We start from the raw sequence: 20195 nt of genomic DNA, 5'->3' as shown, positions 1-20195 counted from the left end.
AGGAACACGGAAGATTCTACATGCAGACATGCTTCAGAGACTAGAAGGGGGCCTGTGTAAGGGGAGGTGGGTGAGAAGGAGACCAGAGAGGATGGGGAGGGAAGGCACGGGCTGGCCAAGGTCGCGTTTCATGGGTAGTTTCTGTTTTGTCAAGACTGATCTGATGCTGAGTGGAGAGGACCTCTGGAGGGCAAGAGAAGAACTCAGGGACCATGCAGATTTGTATGAGGTTGGTAAAAGTGGAAAGAAAGAGACGGACAAGTCCCAGGTATGAGGCAGAATTGACACAGCCAAGTGGACTGACGGTCAGGGTAAGAGGGAGGGAATCTGGGCTCATAGCCAGAAGGTTTGCAGCTTCCACAGTGGGAGGGTGATAAGTTCAGCTCAGATGGGCAAGGCTGGGAAAAGATGTTGGCATCAAAATGTCCCCGTGAACCTGTTCAACGAGCTGTGTTTTACCTGGAAGGTGGAGATCATTCCACCAGCATAAATGGCTTTTGTAATGATTGGAGATAATATACACAAGGTTCTTTAATAATAGGAACTCAATCAATAAAAATATTTTATTATTTTTTATCAAGCATCAGAATATTTGGTGGTACACTGGACACATTTAGGCTGATATTTCTTCCTTTTTTCTTTCTAAAAACACCATATATTGAAGCTAAACTGAATGATGCCCACCACTCAAGTCCAACCTCAGAGATTTTGCATAGAGGTCATCTCTGCCTTCACCTAACTCCAGTGCCCTATATCTGACACCGCACACTTGGTTCACTTTGCCCCACTTCGTTGGAAGGAAACATCCAGAGCCATAAGAATTCTGTTCCAGAGTCATGTGTGTGGAGGCAGCTTGTCAGCTGTCAATCTCACATGCCAATGGCCTTTCCAACTCTCCGGTCTCACCTCTACATTTCTCAAGCCCACGAGTCTTCTCCAGGTTTCCCAGTTCAGAGCCAACAACCACAATTTCACCTCTCCTGAGACTTAAAGGTGCTGCAAAGAAAATTAACCTCATACTTCAAAGGGGAGCAGAGGAGACCCCCACCCCTCGTGATGGGAGGAAGTGAGTACTCTCTGGGAAATCCCTGAAGTCCATTTTAAATACCTTAATGTGACGAGGAAGAACACAGCCCCGTTCACACCAGGAGAATCTGCATGGGCCCTAAGGAATTAAGTGATTCTGAAAATGTTTGCTGGAGGAACAAGAAAAGTCACGGGGGAGCAAGCAAAATGTCACCCTGAGTAAAGTGTTCCCTGACATCAGGTAACAGCTCAGTCTGTGTGCCTTTCATCAGGTTTCAGGAAGGTAGGCTTGACATCAAAATCCTCTGGCTGCCAGAAGAGGAGGAAAGTGATGATTGTGACTACAGGGACGAGTAAGGCCAGAAAAATAAAACCGTTCAATCACTCCAAAGCACCTAGAAAATGACATGACTGGGGACAGAGACTGGGAGTTCATCACATCAGCCTTAGCAAAGGAATAGTCAAGCCTGTCTGTTCCAGGACCACAAGCTGCTGCTGCTGCTGCTACTGCTAAGTCGCTTCAGTCGTGTCTGACTCTGTGAGACCCCATAGACGGCAGGCTCCTCTGCCCCTGGGATTCTCCAGGCAAGAACACTGGAGTGGGTTGCCATTTCCTTCTCCAATGCATGAAAGTGAAAAGTGAAAGTGAAGTCGCTCAGTCCTGTCAGACTCTTAGCGACCCCATGGACTGTAGCCTACCAGGCTCCTCCGTCCATGGGATTTTCCAAGCAAGAGTACTGGAGTAGGTTGCCATTTCCTCCTCCAAGGACCACAAGCAGAGGGAAGTAAAGCCTCTGGAACTCTCAGGAGCTGAAGAGTTCAATCCAGAGGAGGGACCAGTACTCAACAAGGGACCAAGCCATTTACCCTTCTGCCATAACAGCCAGAAACAGACAGAGAGGTGACCAAGGGCAAGAGCAGGCTGGCTGAGAGGGTGCTGAAGTGGCTACCAGCCCCTCCTCATCTATCCTAACAGTGTGGACGTCCTAGCTCTCCAGGTGGATCGCTTGCATGCCAGTCTCTCTAATCAGGGAGAATGCAAACTCCAGAGACTCAAAAAATGTTCAGCAGCACTTGCTGCTCATCCAACTCTTTTCAACCCCATGAACTGCACCATGCCAGACTTCCTTGTCCTTCACTATCTCCTGAAGTTTGCTCAAACTCAGCATCAATGGGACTGGGACAGATGTCATTACACAGCTGTAGTCACTGGTCAAAGGAGTGTGAGACCATCCCATTGTCCTCTCACCAAAGCTTCTGCCACAGAACATTTAACCCAGGTCCTGGTGACAGCGTTGGTCACCAGCATCATGCTAAACAGAAAGGTGTTGACCCATTTATAAATTATCTTCCAGCCCCAAGTCATTCAAACATTCAATAACCTTGAGTATCCCCTAAGGGAGGAAAGCAACATCCAGAAGAGTAACAGTAGAAACATGCCTTTCCATTGTGCAGCTGCTAGCCCAGGAGGATGACTCGTGTCTGGTCCAGGAAAGTCTAACAGGCAGGGGTGGAGGAGCTTTTCATTTTAATTTTGGAGACACAGCAGGATGTAATCAGCTTACGAGTTAAACAGAGACATCTGTCTGGTTCTACCTGAGACCTCCCAGCTTGCTGTGTTTAGCCCAGAGTGCTTTTTAATAACACAGTAGGATCAAGATTGAGAAATGTACATAAACACCAAAAGATGGAGAGCAGAGCTGCTCCCTTTCTATCACCCTCCCCTCAACCACAGATTCCCCACCTCCCAAGAACAGATACCCTGCTGTCTCCAACAGGCGAGAACTCTCACTAAATGTCATGGCACACAGAGGGGCATCACTAACTCAATGGACATGAGTTTGAGCAAACTTCAGAAGACGGTGAAGGGCAGGGAAGCCTGGTGTGCTGCAGTTCATGGGGTCGCAAAGAGTCAGACATGACTGAGAGACTGAACAACTGGAAGGGAAAGAGGGGCAGCTTTCAGAAAAAGAAAAAAGTGTCCTTCAAGACGGGGGTCTTCCCTGTACTGCCCCTAGTTGCAGATCCCCAGTATTGCTGCCACTGGTGGATACCAAGGGCCTGGAAAAAGCATCCAGTTGGTCATTCAATAGGCATTTATTGAGCACATGCTCTGGGCCAGGCCCTTGGCTAGATGCTAAGGAGACAAAACATGATAGACACACAAATGACATGCAAGTGAGAAGAGAGAACGAAAACAAACCAGCACACACATGAGCAAGTTACATGGAGAAAAAGTTAGGACTCCAGGGGAGACAGAGATGGAAGAGAGGGTCGCTGGAGGCTGAGTGTTTGCTTGAAGTCAGGGAGGACTGCTCAGAGGACAGGAAAGCTGGGGCAAAACCTGGAGGCCATGGAGAAGGCAGCTCTCAGCAAAGGAAGCAGAAAACATATCACTGGCACCCAGTGGACACTTCAAGGAGCCATTTCCAGGCATGCAAGGTGAAGGGAGACAACTGACAGATGTAAGGAATTATCACAAGGCAGTTCGGCCTCATCCATGTGTCTGGCAGTGTGCATCAGGTACATGCGTATTTGCAAATAAGATGTCCCATGTTCCTTCCATGGCTGGAGTGCCCATCTGGCTATGTTTAGCAATTCCAAGGCAGATCCAGGGCACGCAAATAAATGGCCAGATGAACATATCAACCCAGGTCACAGGCCACAGAAAACCTCCTGCACTGACATCAAGCTTTCCTGCTCTTCTTCATTCTGAAGGTAGCATCACCTGTTTTATGAGGGAAACCTCTTGGACACCCACAGGGAGCACGGCACCCTTCCCTCCAAAAGATCTGGAGCAGAGACAGAGCTCCCTCTCATTTTACAGTGAGCTTGGGGCTGGATTGATGCTGGGTCAGTGCGCCCCATTAAGGTTGCCATGGTTACACCAGGCCCATGGTACCTGGACTTTTGATGTACTGGATACAGGGGCAATAGCTGCTCTGCTTCTCCTATAATTTGCCAGGGAAGTGGCGGAGAGGCTTAAGGTAGAAATGCTAGATGGGACCCCAGGATATGGAGAGACTACAGGTGGGTAGGGCACACCTCTTATCACTGAAAAAGTAAGACCCTTCCCTAAATCCACTAGCCTATGAGCAGCCAGGAGGGCAGGGACCCAGGCTGCTAAATTGTGGTCTTCTCCAGCATGTAAAACAGACCAGGCACATAACAAGCTCAATCAATGTGACTGATTCATTTTGTGACACAGAAAAATATTTGCAAAAGCATTCAAACGAAGAACCCACCTTGGGCTCTACCTTCTACAGAAGCCAAGGAGGTAATGAGGAGGTTCCAAGGGAAACTGTGTGCCTCTCACTGCAAACTGGAGATCAAAGAGAGTGAAGTTTCTCCAGAGAAGAGGAAGGCTCTGAACATGTGGGCAGGGAAGCAAGTCAGTGTCAGCCCTCCAAGTGGCAGACATTAGGATAGTGTTAGATGCACAAGAGGCTTTTTTTTTTGGGGGGGGGGGGGATATACCTGTAAAGGATAAGAGGAGAGGAAGCAGGAGAGGGAGAGGAGAGCTTTCAGAGCACGATGCAGACCTAACAAACAGGAGAAGAGGCAGGGGAAAGGAAATGAGGTTTCAGGGTAGCTCTGGCAAAGCCTTGGCCAGACTGATGGAGAGGCTCCAAGAAAAGGCTGTCTATTAGAAGGGTCCCATGCTGAGGAGGAGTGGCCAGCTCCAGTGACCCCACAGCAAGCAGTCATGAGCCGGATACACCCAGAGGAAATGTGGTCTCACCATGAATATGGTGTGGAATCCAAAGTGAGACAGGTGTCTGCCCCCTGCAAGGAGATCTGAGCCTCCATGACCACCCAGTGTGGGGGGATATTTGAGATGGGTAAGGAGTCTGGAACCAATATGTCTGGAGGTGTGGGGAAAGTCTTCACGCCACAAAGGCAAGATGAGGAGGTGACTGGGAGGCTGGGCCTCTCCAGTCTGGTTGCCTACCCAGTGTCTGCTCTGCCCTTCCTGCTTAAACCCAGAAACACTCCAGACTCCGTTGCAGCTAGAAGTGGCCATGTGACCCAATTCTGGCTGGTGAGATGGAGGCAGAAATCTACTGAAGGTTGACAAAAAGGGACCAGCGCAGCTGGCATGTCTGTGACGGATGGTCTCCTCCCTTCTCCTCCTGGAACAGAAGACCTGAGGCCTGCAGGGGACAGTCCTCTTATTACCACAAGGTGATAAGCCTGAGGAGGATGAAAACCACATGCTTGAAATGGCAGACCACAAAGACAGAGAAAGTCTGGAAAACTGACACCAGGATGGAGCTGCTGCAAGTGAGAAGCTCACCTCCAGAATTCTTGTTAAGAGAGAAAAATAAACTCCCACGCAGTTTAGGCATAAGAGTCAAGCTAGCACTCCACGCAGCCAAGCCAGAGTCCTGAATAATCCAGAGAAGATTCAGATGGAGGGTAAACAGTGGACCTCCTTGTGTTTAGACAAGACATTCAGTAAAATTCCTTCTGCAGTGTGGTTGTATAGTCTTGGGTGATGGGGGTTTCTAAAGGGAAGTGGGTGTGACAAAGCTGCTTTTTTTTTTTAACTTTTTATTTGGTATTGGAGTATAGCCGATTGGGAGCTTCCCAGGTGTCTCAGTGGTAAAGAATCCACCTGACATGTAGAAGATGCAGGTTCAATCCCTGAGTCAGGAAGATCCCCTGGAGAAGGAAGTGGCAATACACTCCAGTATTCTTGCCCGGGAAATCTCATAGACAGAGGAGCATGGCAGGCAGTCCATGGAGTCACAAAGTGTCAGACATGACTTAGTGTCTAAACAATAACAATAGCCGATTAACAAACAATGTTGCGATGGTTTCAGGTGAAGAGGGAAGGGATTCAGCCATACATATACATGTATCATTCTCCTCCAAACTCCCTTCCCATCCCAGCTGCCACATAACATTGAGTAGAGTTCCGTGCGCTATAAAGTAGGTCCTTGTTGGTTATTCATTTTAAAACTGCTCTGTTTTTAAAGCACACACTTTAAAAAAAAAAAAATTTGTTTTTAAAGGGCAAGAGAAGAGGTTGTCCCAAAGAACCAGCGACCTGCCCTGTAAATTAACAACTCCCAAAGCCTGCCCTACAAAGCCGACAAAGATTGCCTGTAGTTTGCAACCTAAGTGCAGAAAAAAATCACAGACACTCTACTATAACCTACATGTTAATCTCAACATTGTATGATTTCATCCCCAGGCCACTCTTAGGCCCACGCCCATCACCCATGAGGATGGACATTAGTACAATCTCAGGACTCTTTCCCCTTTGGGCCCAGGGACGGTTTGGTATCCTCCCTGCCCTCAGGCAGCCCCTTGCCACTCTGTTGAGGTTGGCCCTTGAAGTGAGATCTATTTACCTGGCTGAATGTCATCTGCAAACTTGAAAATTTTAGGCCACAAAACAGAAAGTTGAAAGATACCATATCTCAGACTTAGGACAAATTTCCCCTAGGGATCTCTAGAATAGCCTTTCAGATACCAGTGAACATGAAACAGGTGCCCAAAACCACCCACTCACTCTGTCCAACATTAGACAGTGGTCCATGCGACTCAGTCCTTCACCTGGTCACAGCAGGAACTGCTACTTCTGAAACTCTGGGAGGAGGACTACCCAAAACCGCCACCCTGACAAACACTGCACATTCGCGGGGATGGAAGAGAGATTTCCAGGCCACACTTGACTTGTCAGCATGTCAATTTCAGAATGTCAGCAGAAACGTTCACTTACCATCACTGCTCTGCGGGTCAAGTGCTAGAAATCTGATCAGTCCTCCGTGTTCTTTGAAGGCATGGCTCATGGTTCAGAAAATTAATTAAGGCCTCCAGAGGATAAAGAAAATTCTCATCTTCCAAAAATGAAACCAACTGCCCTCCACTCTCCTCACATCCCCAGGAGGCTTACATGGAGTCAACCTTCTCATCAAAGTACAAGTTCCACATCCTTTTCCAGTTGCCGTAACAGGAAGAAGCTCCCCATGGACCTTTCCAGTTGTTTCTTCAGTCTGGAGAAAATAGATTTGATTAGCAATCATGTAATTACATTTCCAATTCAATGACCATTATCACTGGATGGGGTGACCTTAGAGCTTCAAAGGTGAAGTCCAAATGACAGTGAAGAGTTTGGTAAAAGGCATGTCACTGGTGATGGAGGGAGGCTTTATGAGTATCACAGTCACCATCTGGTCGTATGATGGAGTTCTATCCTTTGGCAGACTTTTTTTTTTTTCCTTTTTATGGGGGGCGGTGGTGGGGGGAGGGCAGGGTAGATAAAAAGACAGAATATTTATTTGGGAAACAATAGTTTCAAAATTATCTCCTGAATTCAGAATCTACGGGCCAGTATATACACCCTAAGCAAACACGTGTTGTTTTAATCACTCAGTTGGGTCCAACTCTTTGTGACCCCATGGACTATAGCCTGCCAGGCTCCTCTGTCCATGGAATTTCCCAGGCAAGACTACTGGGTTGCCATTTCCTTGTCTAGGGGATCTTCCAGCCAAAGATCAAACCCTTGTCTCCTGCACTGACAGGCAGGTTCTTTACCGCTGAGCCACCTGGGAAGCCAAATCAAACAGGTGAGGTCTTCATTAATTGCTCACTTATTAAATAAAACTTTTAACTAACTGACTAAGTGGAGTAGTGCATCTCCCATGCTTTCACGGTAAGAATCACTTGGAGTGCTAGAGATTAATTCCATTAATTAACACATTGGGCCTGAGATGGGCCAGTAATTTTAAATTTTACAAATTCCTCTAGATGATTTTAACGATCAAAGAAATTTGGGGAACACTGAAGAAACGTGCTTTTCTGCTTCCTTTGTAGATTTTAAGACTTGAACACCAGGTCTCAGAACGACCCAGTCCAGTTCTAGGAAAGGAAAGTAAGTCTTCCAAACATTTGGTTTGGTGTTTCCTAGAAGACACTGTTTCTCATTTCCATTTCTGGCCCACTTTTTCTAAATCAGGTTTTTTTTTTTGGAGGGTCCATCTTCCTTGATGCATAGCAATCTAATCATTTTTTTAAATTGATTTAATAAGATTGTCACATTTAATTAAATAACCTTTGCTTGCTTTTGTCTTGTTCCCTTTTCCCCTGAAACTTGTGTTAAGAAGTTAGGGTGCTTTGCATAGATTCAATATTCAGGCTTTTCCATCTTACATCTCCTACTGATGACTCCATGTAGATCAGCCCAGATCTCATCATTTTCTTTGAAGGGTCCCACTCCCTTTGACCTCCCGGTCAAGATAATATCTCCTTCGTCCAAGGTCATTATCTTAGAAACGTAGTAGATGAAGAAGTGAAAGTCGCTCAGTTGTGTGTGACTCTTTGCAACCTCATGGACTATAGAGTCTGTGGGATTCTCCAGGCCAGAATGCTGCAGTGGGTAGCCTTTCCCTTCTCCAGGGGATCTTCCCAACCCAGGGATCGAACCCAGGTCTCCCACATTGCAGGCAGATTCTTTACCAGCTGAGCCATAAGAGAAGCCCAGATGAAGAAGAGGGATGGAAAAAATCATGGAAGATGTTTCACCCTCTTGTTTGAGTTCACATTGGCCTTGAGCCAGAGCTTCAGGTTGTGAGGGTCAGGGATCTTCTCTTTAGGTACGAAGGCACTGATGGGGCAGGAGGCCATGAAGCTCGTGGCCCGGGTCCGGGCAGGTCTTGCACTCGCCCTGCACATTGCTGGAGGTCACGTGCAAGCATAGAAATAGCCGGTCATGTAGTCCATAGTTGTGTCCTCCGTGCCAAGGCTTGCCCATTTCCGCGTCTGACTAGAGCTCTTGGTGTAGGCTGCACCTGTAGGCCGCACAAGGACCAGCGAGCCCTCGGGGTGCAGATGCTGAGGCTTCAGGAAGAGCTCCGGCTCGCTTAGCATCTCTTCAACATGGCCTCAAGGTACCTGCCCACACACACGATGCTCAACCCCGACTCCCAGGAGCTGGACAGAGGCCTGGTGGCATCCACGCTTCCACCCGTGGCCCCCAGAGACACTAGAACTCCGCCTGACTGGCCACTGGACACTGCTGGCTGCCCAGAGAGGACCAGCTACCTCAGAGCACTGTCCCACTGCCTCTACTGGGTGCCCGGCGCTCATCCCCCTGGGAACTGCTGTCCAGAGACTACCTCGGGGCTGCCTGGCCTCGGGACATGGCCTGGTTCCCAGAGAGATGTGGAGGTTCTGGCCACAGCCTCTCAGGTCACCATCAGGCCTGCAGCAGCCCCAAGCAGAGCCTACAGACTTTGCCTAAAAACAAACTTACCTCTATTAAGTTGAACAGATGAAATTAGGAAGAGAGAGGCAAACAGAAGCTGGTCCCATAGAAAAGGGGCTTAAAAGCAGGCGGCACAAAAGGCAGGCTGCCGTGTTCTGCTCTCTCCTCGCCATCTCCCACCCCTCCTATCAATGCCCAGATGGCTAAGAGACCCATCACCACGCACAGAAAGCCTCAATTCCAACTGGAACTCCCGCCTCCCTCCTCAGGACTTAATATCCTAGCCATTTGCCTCACCTGCTTGGTTCCAGCACTAACTGCCCATCATTGACTTAATTACCTCCTTCACAACTTGAACGAGGCTGTTTCACCTGTGCTATTATCCAGTGGGGAATCTTGTGTGTTAACTTGGCTGGCAAAGCAGCGGCCCCCAGTTACTCAAACTCTAATCTAGGTGAAATCTGTGCTTGTCGTTTAGTCGCTAAGTCGTATCCAACTCTGCGACCCCATGGACTGTAGCCACCAGGCTCCTTTTTGCCCTTGGGATTTTCCAGGCAATACTGGAGCAGGGTGCCATCTCCTTCTCCAGGGGATCTTTCCCGACCCAGGAATCAAACGCACTTCTCCTGCTTGGCAGGAGGATTCTTTACCACTGAGCCACCAGAGAAGCCCAAAAGCTTCTGTAGATATGATTAAAATCTGTAATCAGTTGGCTTTAAGTAAGGGAGATTATTCCAGATGATCTGGGTAGATCAATTCAATCAGCTGAAATACTTAAGAGCAGAGCTGAGGTTTCCCAGAAGCAGAAGGAATTCCCTCTGCAGAAGCAGGTTCAGACCAGCCCGACCTCCCTGACCACCCACCTATGGATTCCAAACTCACCTAGCCAGACCCACACTTATGTGACCCCCTTGCAGCGAATCTCAATACAGATCTCCTACTGCCTCTGTTTATTTGGTTGAACCCTGACTGATATATATGATAGATCTAATTAAGAATGTTTTCTTTTAAACCACTCACTTTCTTTTGCTAAAAGAAATTTATTTTGTATACAACATGTATATGCCTACCATAAGTAAAAAACCAGGGCCACCTGCCAAAATGGAAAGAAACCATAAAGATAAATACAATAAAAACAAAAGCAATGCCATGGAATTCCAGCTGGATGCTATCGCCTGCCAAAGGCTCTGAGCATGAGGTCCATCCTGCTAGTGTCAGAAAGAAGATGAGAGAGTGGTAATTTGGTGCTGGGATGTGCCTACATCAAGGACAAAGTCTCAGAAAGATGCTGATCAGACAGACGCAAAGGGGAATACACTTTTCACCACGTGCTCCCTGTCATTTAATCCTACATCCGTGTACTTCCCATCTCTCCTGTGCAGTCAGAAGTCTCCATCCAGCACTGCGGATACACACTGCGGGTTGTGAAAGGGCAACTTGGGAGCACACAGATCTCCTTCCTGGTGATTACAGAGTGTCCACAGCAACTGGTCTTGGTTTAACTGCAGGGAGTTGCCAACCCCAACCACAGCAGGGACAGTGGACTTAAACCACCTGCCTCATCTTTCCTATGCACCCGAAGAACAGAGACCCACAGGAGGCTCCCTAGTGACCTATTAGAGTGGCAAGTTCATGAACCTTCCCCACTTCCTAAGGAACTCTCTCTGCACCTGTCTGCTTTTCCAAGGTTCTTTGGGGCAGATTCATTGTGTACAGTAATCAGATTCACAGCACACAGCAGAGCTCTTTTCCAATCCCCCACCTGTGTCACTGGATTCCTTCCTGTTTGACAACTGATTCTAGGTGCTCATCAATAACCCATAGGAAGCCAAGCCAATGAAAAGACACAAGAGATGCTCCTGAGTCAGGGACAGTAATACATTTGGTCAGGCCCGAAATAGGCCAAATAATGGAAAGAAACTGGAGTTAGGTTCAAATTCCAGTTCTGCACCTCCCAGTGGAGAGATCTTGAATCAAATTACATAAATTCTCTGACCCTTAGTCTCTTCACCTACAGAATGGACCAGATAATAGAACTGTGGTTGATACCTGATATTTTGTCTTCTTTGGGTTAAAGGGCCTGGATTTTCTTTGGGAATACCGTCCCTTCTCAGTCTCAGTCCATATGCTATGGATGGGGTAAACTTTACTGCTCCCCCTAAAGTACCTGGTATACATACATGATCCGGCTCTGGCCACTCAATCTAGTCTGTCTCCCTGGTTCAGGTTTACAAACGAGCATGCAACCAAAGGTAGTCCACTCAGAGTGACTGCTGCAGCCACCGAGCCAAAGCACCTTCTTTCTTCTACTTGGGTCTCTAGGCTGGGAGGATATGAGGCAGAGTCACTGGTGGCCTTCACCTCATGGGGAATTTCTGCTGAGAACAAAGTCAATATAAAGGAAGGCAAAGCAGCATGAGGAGGAGGAAGAGGTCCAATCATATTATTTGAGCATCTGGATCCAGCCAGACCTAAATGTATCCGATTTATCACAAAAACTTTTTTTTTCAGCATCATTAGGCAATAAAACTAGGTTGAAACGAGCTAAGTTGAGTTACTCTCACTCGCATCCTCACCAGACAACTACACCTCCTAAGAGGATATGAAGATCACATCAGATGCTATAAAATCACTGAGCACAACTTGATGCACAATAAACATGCGATAAACACTAGCTGTGGTTTTGGAGGGTCTCAATGGAAATAAAGCACCTAAAGTACTTCTCTAACTGCTCACGCAGGGTGAGCATTTATTCAGTAATGATGATTGTTATTTCTCCATAGTAACCTCCTTAAGCACCAGTTCATTCATCGAGCAGCCCTACCAGCCAGCAGGCTCACTTGAGCATACTGCCGAAGCCCCATATTTTAGGCTCCAGAGATAAAAAGTTAGTAAACCAAAACACTATTATTGTAGGTGGCAAAGCTCACTGTAGTCACCACTCAGCTCTGTGTGACATGGTGGACCTCGGCAGACCTACTCTAAATGGGAAAGTCATTTTGCTACTGATTAAATCAAGACAAGCTCTGAAAAGTAACCATGGGACTCCTGAAGAAGCTAAACTTTTTCAAAAGGAAAAAAAGCGGGGGGCCAAGGAAAAATTCATCTTTTTTCTAAAATCTAGATTTAGACACTGCCAAGAGTTATGCATGACACACAACCCCACTACATCTTGATGACATCTTGATGACAAGAAAGATTTAATAATTACTCTTTTTATTTAAAGGCTGATGTACTTAACCATTCTTCCAAAAATACCAGTCAAACAGGGAGAGGGAGGAGCAGATGGAAAGTGGCAAAAATGTATCAACTGGCCCACATCATTTCACAACAACAGCAGTCAGAAGAAGCAGCCAGTCTCCCAGTGGTAGGACTACCATCTTTAGATCCAACCACCATTGGCAGGTTTCACCAGTACCTGCTGCAGATAAGTCCCATGTTTTAAAAGACAAGAAAATCTGATAAGAGAAAACATTATGGAATGAATGTTGCTGGATAAAATCTTTTCAAATAATTTTTTGAAGGCTTCTGAATTCTCCCAAGGTCTATGTTATCAGCAGGCAATTTGTGACCTTGACTTCATCTTGTGGGGGTAAAGGCAGGAGAGAGGTAAGAAATTAGTACTATTGAGTAGCTACCATATAAGTTCTCTCCTCTAATCTTCACCCCCATCTCATAAGATACATAGATAGTAGCCCCACTATAAAGATCTTGAGTTCTAAATAGCTAAGCAATTCAGGTCACAATGTCTAAAGCTAAGCAATTAGAAACAACAAGGACAGTCTTTGTCAGATTCCAAAATTTGTATGCCTACCCTTGGACCCCTTTTCTTTCCCTTTCTCCCAATTACTTTCTCTCTCCTTTTATTCCTTTTCAATAAGAATTGGAGCTTAGTGAGAATATGAAGCAGGTCTATTCTGTCCAAAAAAATATCTGAGGAAGGACACAGGAAAGCAAGAAAGATAGTTGAGGGACTTCCCTGGTAGTCTAGTAGCTAAGACTCTGCGCTCCCAATGCAGGAAACCTGGGTTCAATCCTCAGTCAGGAACTAGATCCCACATGCCACAACTAAAGATCCTGCATGCCTCAACAAAGATTGAAGATCCTGGCACAGCCAAATAAACAAAAATAAATAAATATAAAAAAGAAGGAAAGTTGGTCTACCAAGCCATTGATCCACAAAAGGAGCCCCAAACCTGGGTAGATCAGCGCTATTTGAATGACCTTCCTCTGTTTTTGTCTTTCAACCCTTTGAAGTCCACAAGGAGTCTATGCTGATTAGAACTTTCCAGTCAAGCAAAATCTAAAAAACAGAGGAATGAGCTTGAAGTTACCATAACTGCTAATGTTTTTTTGACCTAAATGCTTACCATCTGCCTAGCTTCTTTTTTAACCATTTGATTTACATTAACTCAGAGAACCTCCATAGCAATGCTATAAGGTAAGTACTATTAACACCTCCACTTTACAGACGAGTAACTAGGCCCAAAGAGATGAAGCCACGTGACCGGGACTGTCCAGCTGATAACTGGTCCAAACCAAAGCAGCTGGCTCTGGAGCTCATGTGGAAATCCACCACTTGAGTCCTCAGTGGGTAAGCGTGTCCCATAAAGTATGTTCATCCTAGACTTCAGGGGCATCTGGACAAGAGGACTTTGTCTGAAGAAACATGGAGTTCAGGAAAGGAGAAGAGATACAGAGTTGCCCACAACCCCTCCAAACAGAATAAACCAGTGTCAGGATGGAGAAGGGGCTTCCCCTACACCCGTCCTTTAAAACATCCCCTTTGCCCAGTCCCCAGAGATTCACGTGGATTTTGGCAATGGAACGGAAAATTAAAGAGCCATTAAAATGAAAACTGCTGGAACTCTGGACAGACTCAGACACTACCAAAGGCAGCACCTGGATGCAAGCATTGTCCTCCACCTCCTGGGTATTGTTCAGTTGAGCACAGACGGCAGACAGCAGGGGCAGCCAGAAAATGGGAGGCAGAGCCGCCACTCTTGGCATCCCCTAAGATGGAAAAACCAGAGTGGCAGAGATGGAAAGATGCCTTGGATTACCAAGAGGCAAGCAGACGTGTTCAGGAGTCTTTTTGGTGGGGAGAGAGGGGCGGTGGCTGGCATCTCTATAGAACAAATGAGACAGAGACACAGAAATTCTTCTTTGTGGCTATCATCAAGACCCTACTTTACCCTAAATTGGTATAATCTAGAAAGAACAGCCATCTTTACCCAGAAAAAAATTAACAACAAATTAGAATCAGACAGGCACATATGCACATGTACACGCACACGGGGTTGGTATGTGGGTATATGAATAGACATACATGTACTCATGTTTCATTTATCATTTTAACAAACACGTACATTTTCTCCCTCCCTGAATCACTGAGTTGTTTGAAAAAATAGAGAAGAAACTCAACTCTTGGAATTTCTTCAGATTTCAGAACAGAGAGCTTCTTAGAAGAGTCATTCAAGAGAGAAACACTTGGAGCAAACCTCTGGGACAGACTCATAAAATGCATCTTGCCTGTTTTCAAGATCCTGCAGCATCTACCCCTGCCCCCCATTCCTACCACCCTCTTCCTCACCGCCACACGTGCTGCTCCTTCAGTCCTCAGGGTACCTGCTTCACCTCCCCAGGAAAGCGCCAGTCACTCAGTCTGTCAGACTCTGCGGCCTCACGGTCTGAAAGCTGCCAAGCTCCCATGTCCTTGGAATTCTCCAGGCAAGAATACTGGAGTAGGTTTCCATTTCCTTCTCCGGGGGATCTTCCCAACCCTGGGATTGAACCCAGGTCTCCTGCACTGCAGGCAAGTTCTTAACCAACTGAGCCACCAGGGAAGCCCCAAGCTACTTGTAAATCCCTTTGGCTAAGACTGGCTTATTTACTTATTTCACTCCCATCCTAGTGCCCAGAAAACAGAGATGAACCCCCAAATCTTAAATCAACACTTGAAGGTTGAGATTTGAGAAGCAGACCCCTGATATCAGCTGTCTCCGTGTCATCCTGTCCTCTTGCCTGCTTCACCCTTGAGAGTCAGTCTCCAATTCTGGAAGGATCTGTGGAGATGGGGTGAGCTGGAAACCAAACCAAGTCAGAGAAGCAGTGTTGAAAGGTACTATGAAGGTCTCTTGTACCATTGTTCATTCAGCAAATGTTAACTGAGCACTTAGAGAATGCCAGGAAATTCTTAAAACCCAGTGGAAGGTGAAGCAATGAGATTAGTTTACTTCCACAGTGGTCAATTAAATCATTAGAAATTTCATTCATGCAATGAATCAAAATCTTCCCCCTGATAACTTATATCCTTTGATTTGGATATTAGCTTAAACTGCATTTAATTAAGCCATAAGAATTTAGGGTAAAAAATTAGGGAAAATATATAGTTGAACATATAATCTTAGGTCAGGAGAGATTTTTCTAAATTTGACATAAAAGGAAAAATTGAATGGATATATTGATGGATTAAAAATTAAATAAAAATTTTATGGATTTGGCAATATAAAGATTTGAAATATGCATATACTAACTCAACGGCAAGAAGCAAAATGAAAAGAAATATTTGCAACCTGGATAACAGATAAAGATTTAATGTAAACATTAAAAATGTTTATAGGCAATAAACAAAGAATAATACTGATGGAGAAAAATGGGCAAAAGACACAAATAGGTAATTCACAAAAAGAGATTTAAAAAGCCAAATATGGAAGAAAATATATTTAACTTCACTAATAATCCAAAACAAACAAATTAAAACAAGATACCACATTTCACTTACCAATCTGACAAGCTATTTTAAAGTCATAATACCCATTACTAGGGAGAATGTGGGAAAACACAGGTACATTGGTGGCACAGTCTAGGGAACCATTTGGTCACACACATCAAAAACAACAAAATAAAGCCCTTTAAAATGTTCACAATCCTTTAAATCCTAGAACTTCCACTTCTAGGACTCTATATTAAAGAAATCCTCAAGAGTGTGCACAAAAATTTATGTCCAAGGCTGCTTTTTCCAGCATTCACTGTACTAGACAAAAACTGAGAGGAAAAATGTACAAAATAAAATTTCATAAATAAATTATGGTTAATCTTTAGAATTCTGAATTCAAGTTTAGAATACTTGAAAATTATGTTGAAACTATCATATATAGGATGGATAAACAACAAGGTCTGACAATACAGCACAAAGAACTATATTCAATATCCTCTGATAAACCCTAATGGAAAAGAATGTATATAACTGAATCACTTTGCTATACAGCAGAAATTAACACAACACTGTAAGTCAACTATACTTCAGTAAAATAAAATATTTTTAAAAGTAAAAGGAAATGGTGTCGTGGAAAAATAGGACTGTGAAAGTTGTTTATAATAGTGAGCCATTAAGCCAGTTTTCAGGCTATGTTCTCTCAAAAATTTTATATTTATATGTACACGTGTGTGTATTTGCTAGGGAAAAAAAATAGGTTATAACTCAATGGATTAATAGATAATTGTAAGAGATAGAATTAGCAATAATTACTCACCACTACCACCATTTCTCTTTCTCTCTCTCCTCTGTAATTTTCTAATTTTTTTTGCAATGAATACAAGTTTTTTCCTAATCATGTTTTTATATTTAAACTAAGATTACATTCAGTGTTTTTTAAGAAACTCCACCACATAATTAGTCTATGTTAAGACTTTCACAAAAAATAAAGCCCAAGGAATTACCCCCTGGTCTTCTATAGCTGACTTTTGGGACCTAAATGCCATCTTTTGCATTATCCCTACAGAATGTCATTCATTTCTGACTTAGAGCCTCCTGGGGTCTTTTCAACCCCACGCTGCTGTGGACACCTTAGCTTTCTGATTCTGTATGTTTGGGAAATTTGATAAGCACGCTTTCTCTTTCCTTCTCCCCTCCCCAAGGGCACAGAATTGAGGACGGGCCACTGTAGGGTCATTTCCCTTCTCTAATCCTGTCTGGGCAGTGGGTCTGGAAGGATGAGAGACAGAGCAATTTACCAAGTCAACCCTCAAGATCGACTGGGAGTAGGATGGCAGGGGAAAGGAAACGGAATCAAAACAGAGAGGTTATATGGAGAAGCCACAGAAAAACATTCTGCCGCCAATCTGATTACAGAGAGGGAGAAGTCAAACCTCTGGGGCCAGCTCTCCTGGCTGCCTGCCCCATCCACAGACCCAGGCACCGAGGGGACCCACTCTGCATCACTCACTTAAATGGCAACAACATCTGACAGACAGAGCACCAAGCCGTGGCCCCGTGTGTCCCTAATGTGGTTAGAGTCAGAAAAATTATTCATCAGAGGATATACTAAAGCGCTTAGTGTCCCCTGGATGCATTAGGGGCAGGTTCTGTTGGCCTCCGTGAAGCACCTCTATGTGATTGTCCTGAAAACTCCTGCGCTGGCTCCACACTGACGCTCTGTTACTCATCTCCATGACTCACAGTCACGTGGCCTCATCATAGCCCCTTTTCTCTCTTCATGCCCTCCAGGACTTTTGGGGGCCACTTGCCACCCTCCTCCTGGGTGCCACAGTCTCCAGTGAAGATGCAAAGGGCCCCTACTTACTGTCCTCACCCACATCCTCCCACACACATCCTTCCACGCCCCCTGCCTGCCCAATCAGTCCCTGTTCCCCAGCATCACCACCTGTCCTTCCTGTCCTTCTGGGCTTGGCTACCTTAACCCTAACCTTTCTCTTGATGTCTGCCCAGTTCTCTCTGCCCAGTTCTCATCAGTGGACAATGGGCCACTCTTAAGGGCTCTCCCAGAACTTTTTTTTATTGAGTTATAGTTGATGTACAATATACGTTACAATATTGTGATTCACAATTGTTAAAGGTTACACTCCATTTATGGGCTTCCCTGGTAGCTCAGCTGGTAAAGAATCCACCTGCAATGCAAGAAACCTAGGTTCCATCCCTGGGTTGGGAAGATCCCCTGGAGGAGAACATGGCAACCCACTCCAGTATTCTTGCCTGGAGAATCCCCATGGACAGAGAAGCCTGGAGGGCTTCAGTCCATGGGGTTGCAAAGAGTCGGACACAACTGAGCAACTAAGCAAGCACATATACACACATACTCCTTTTATTGTTTTGAAATACTAGCTATATTCCCTCTGTTGTAGAGTGTATCCTTGTAGCTTATTTCATACCTAAGTTTGTACCTCCCACTCCCCTACCTCCATATTGCCCCTCTCCCCTCCCCTCTCCCCACTGACAACCACTAGTTTGTTCTCTATATCCATGAGTCTGCAATTTTTGTTATATTCACTAGTTTGTTGTATCTTTTATCTTCCACCTATAAGTGTTATCATACAGTATTTGTCTTTCTTTGTCTGACTTCTTTCACTTAATGTAACAGCTTCCAAGTCCATTCATGTTGTTTCAAATGACAAGATCTCATTCTTTTTTATGACTGAGTAATATTCCATCGTGTATGTGTACACCACATCTTTTTCTTTTCATCTGTTGATGGACACTTAGGTTGCTTCCACACCTTGGCTATTATAAATGGTGCTGCTAGGACTATTGGGGTGCTTGCATCTTTTCAAATTAGTGTTTTAGGGTTTTTTGGATATATACCCAGGAGTGGAATTGCTGGGTCATATGACAGTTCTATTTTTAGTTTTTTGAGAAATCTCCATACTGTTTCCATAGGGCTTCACCAATTTACATTCTCACCACAGGGCATTTTCTTTTTTTTTTTTTTTTCTCCAGCACTTTTCAAACAAGCATGTAAGGGTAGTCAGGTGGGAGAGGCAGGGTGGTGGCGGGTGGAGAGCTGTCATGAGGGAGATTATCAGCTCCTACAGAGAGCAAAGACCTCCTGCTCCTTCACGCTTTGCATACAGTGTAAAACCAAGTACATGGCCCAAGTGTGCATTGGCTTGGGTTTCCTGTACTCTGATTTCTTATGAAATGAATAATTTTAATATTATTTCTAATAACCACTATTAAACACTTAGCTACCTAATATTTTGAAGCCTGAGATTAGGAAAAGATCTCTACCAAAGAAACTCATTATATTATTATCATCAGTAGTAGTTTAGTGATCACCTTCATTTACTATGCATCTGCTATGAACCAGGTCTATTCTATGCGTTCTATGTATACTGTTTCTAATATTACAATAATACCTCAAGGTAAACCCTAACTCTGTGAGAAATGGGAAAATTAAGACAAAGAGAGATACAGTGATTTACCTAAGGTCTAATTACTCCAGATTGTGAAGTTAGGATTTAAACCTGAGATCTAACTCTGTATTCCCATTCTCTTCATTACTCAGTGTTTTCTGGTAAACTTTAAGATGTTTCCTGCAGACTGTAAATTTCTGAGCTCTACTTAAGTGTTTTTATTGGGGGAAAGCAGTGTCACGGGTAGGAACAGGATCTTGTAGTTAGGTACACTGGGCTTAAATCCTGCCTCAAGGATGACTAGCTGTGAGCCCTTGTTCAGGGCACTCATCCTCTTCATGGCTGAGCTTCCTCATCTGTGAAAAGGCATCTTAGCTCAGTGACATCCCAGCTATTGCAGTCCTGTGTGCTATGCATGTTAAGGCAATGAGCTCATTAATCCCTAAGAACAGCCCGACAAGAAAGGCATCTTGTCGGGAGTCTTTTGAGGTGGAGGGTTGGAAAGAGTTTTGAAACCACCACAACTTGGAAGATCCCTCCGAATTTTTTTTTTTAATTCAAAAATAGTTTGTAGGTTGTTTGTAAACTGTTTTATGGTTTATAGAATGTTTATGATGAGCACAAGTTCAGAGACATTGGGTTTACCAGTTGTCCTAGCAACCTGAGAAATATTTGTCAGGGCATGACAGGCAGAAGGGAGCCCTGTGATTTTAGTAGCTCATTTAAAATCCTTCCTTCAACAGGTCCTTAATACCAGTAGGTCAAAGTTCAATGCCTGAACTTGCCCTACAGGAATCCTATC

General features: G+C 44.9%; 1 pseudogene; it reads right to left on the bottom strand.

The window, feature by feature from the left end:
• Nucleotides 1-8161: 8161 nt before the first annotated feature.
• Nucleotides 8162-14953, bottom strand: LOC122708555 (annotated as a pseudogene).
• Nucleotides 14954-20195: the final 5242 nt, after the last annotated feature.

The sequence above is a fragment of the Cervus elaphus genome, chromosome 15, assembly GCF_910594005.1.
Source record: "Cervus elaphus chromosome 15, mCerEla1.1, whole genome shotgun sequence".
In the NCBI taxonomy this organism is placed as follows: domain Eukaryota; kingdom Metazoa; phylum Chordata; class Mammalia; order Artiodactyla; family Cervidae; genus Cervus; species Cervus elaphus.
The sequence above is the reverse complement of the archived record's forward strand: the minus strand, read 5'-3'. Positions and strand labels throughout refer to the sequence as shown.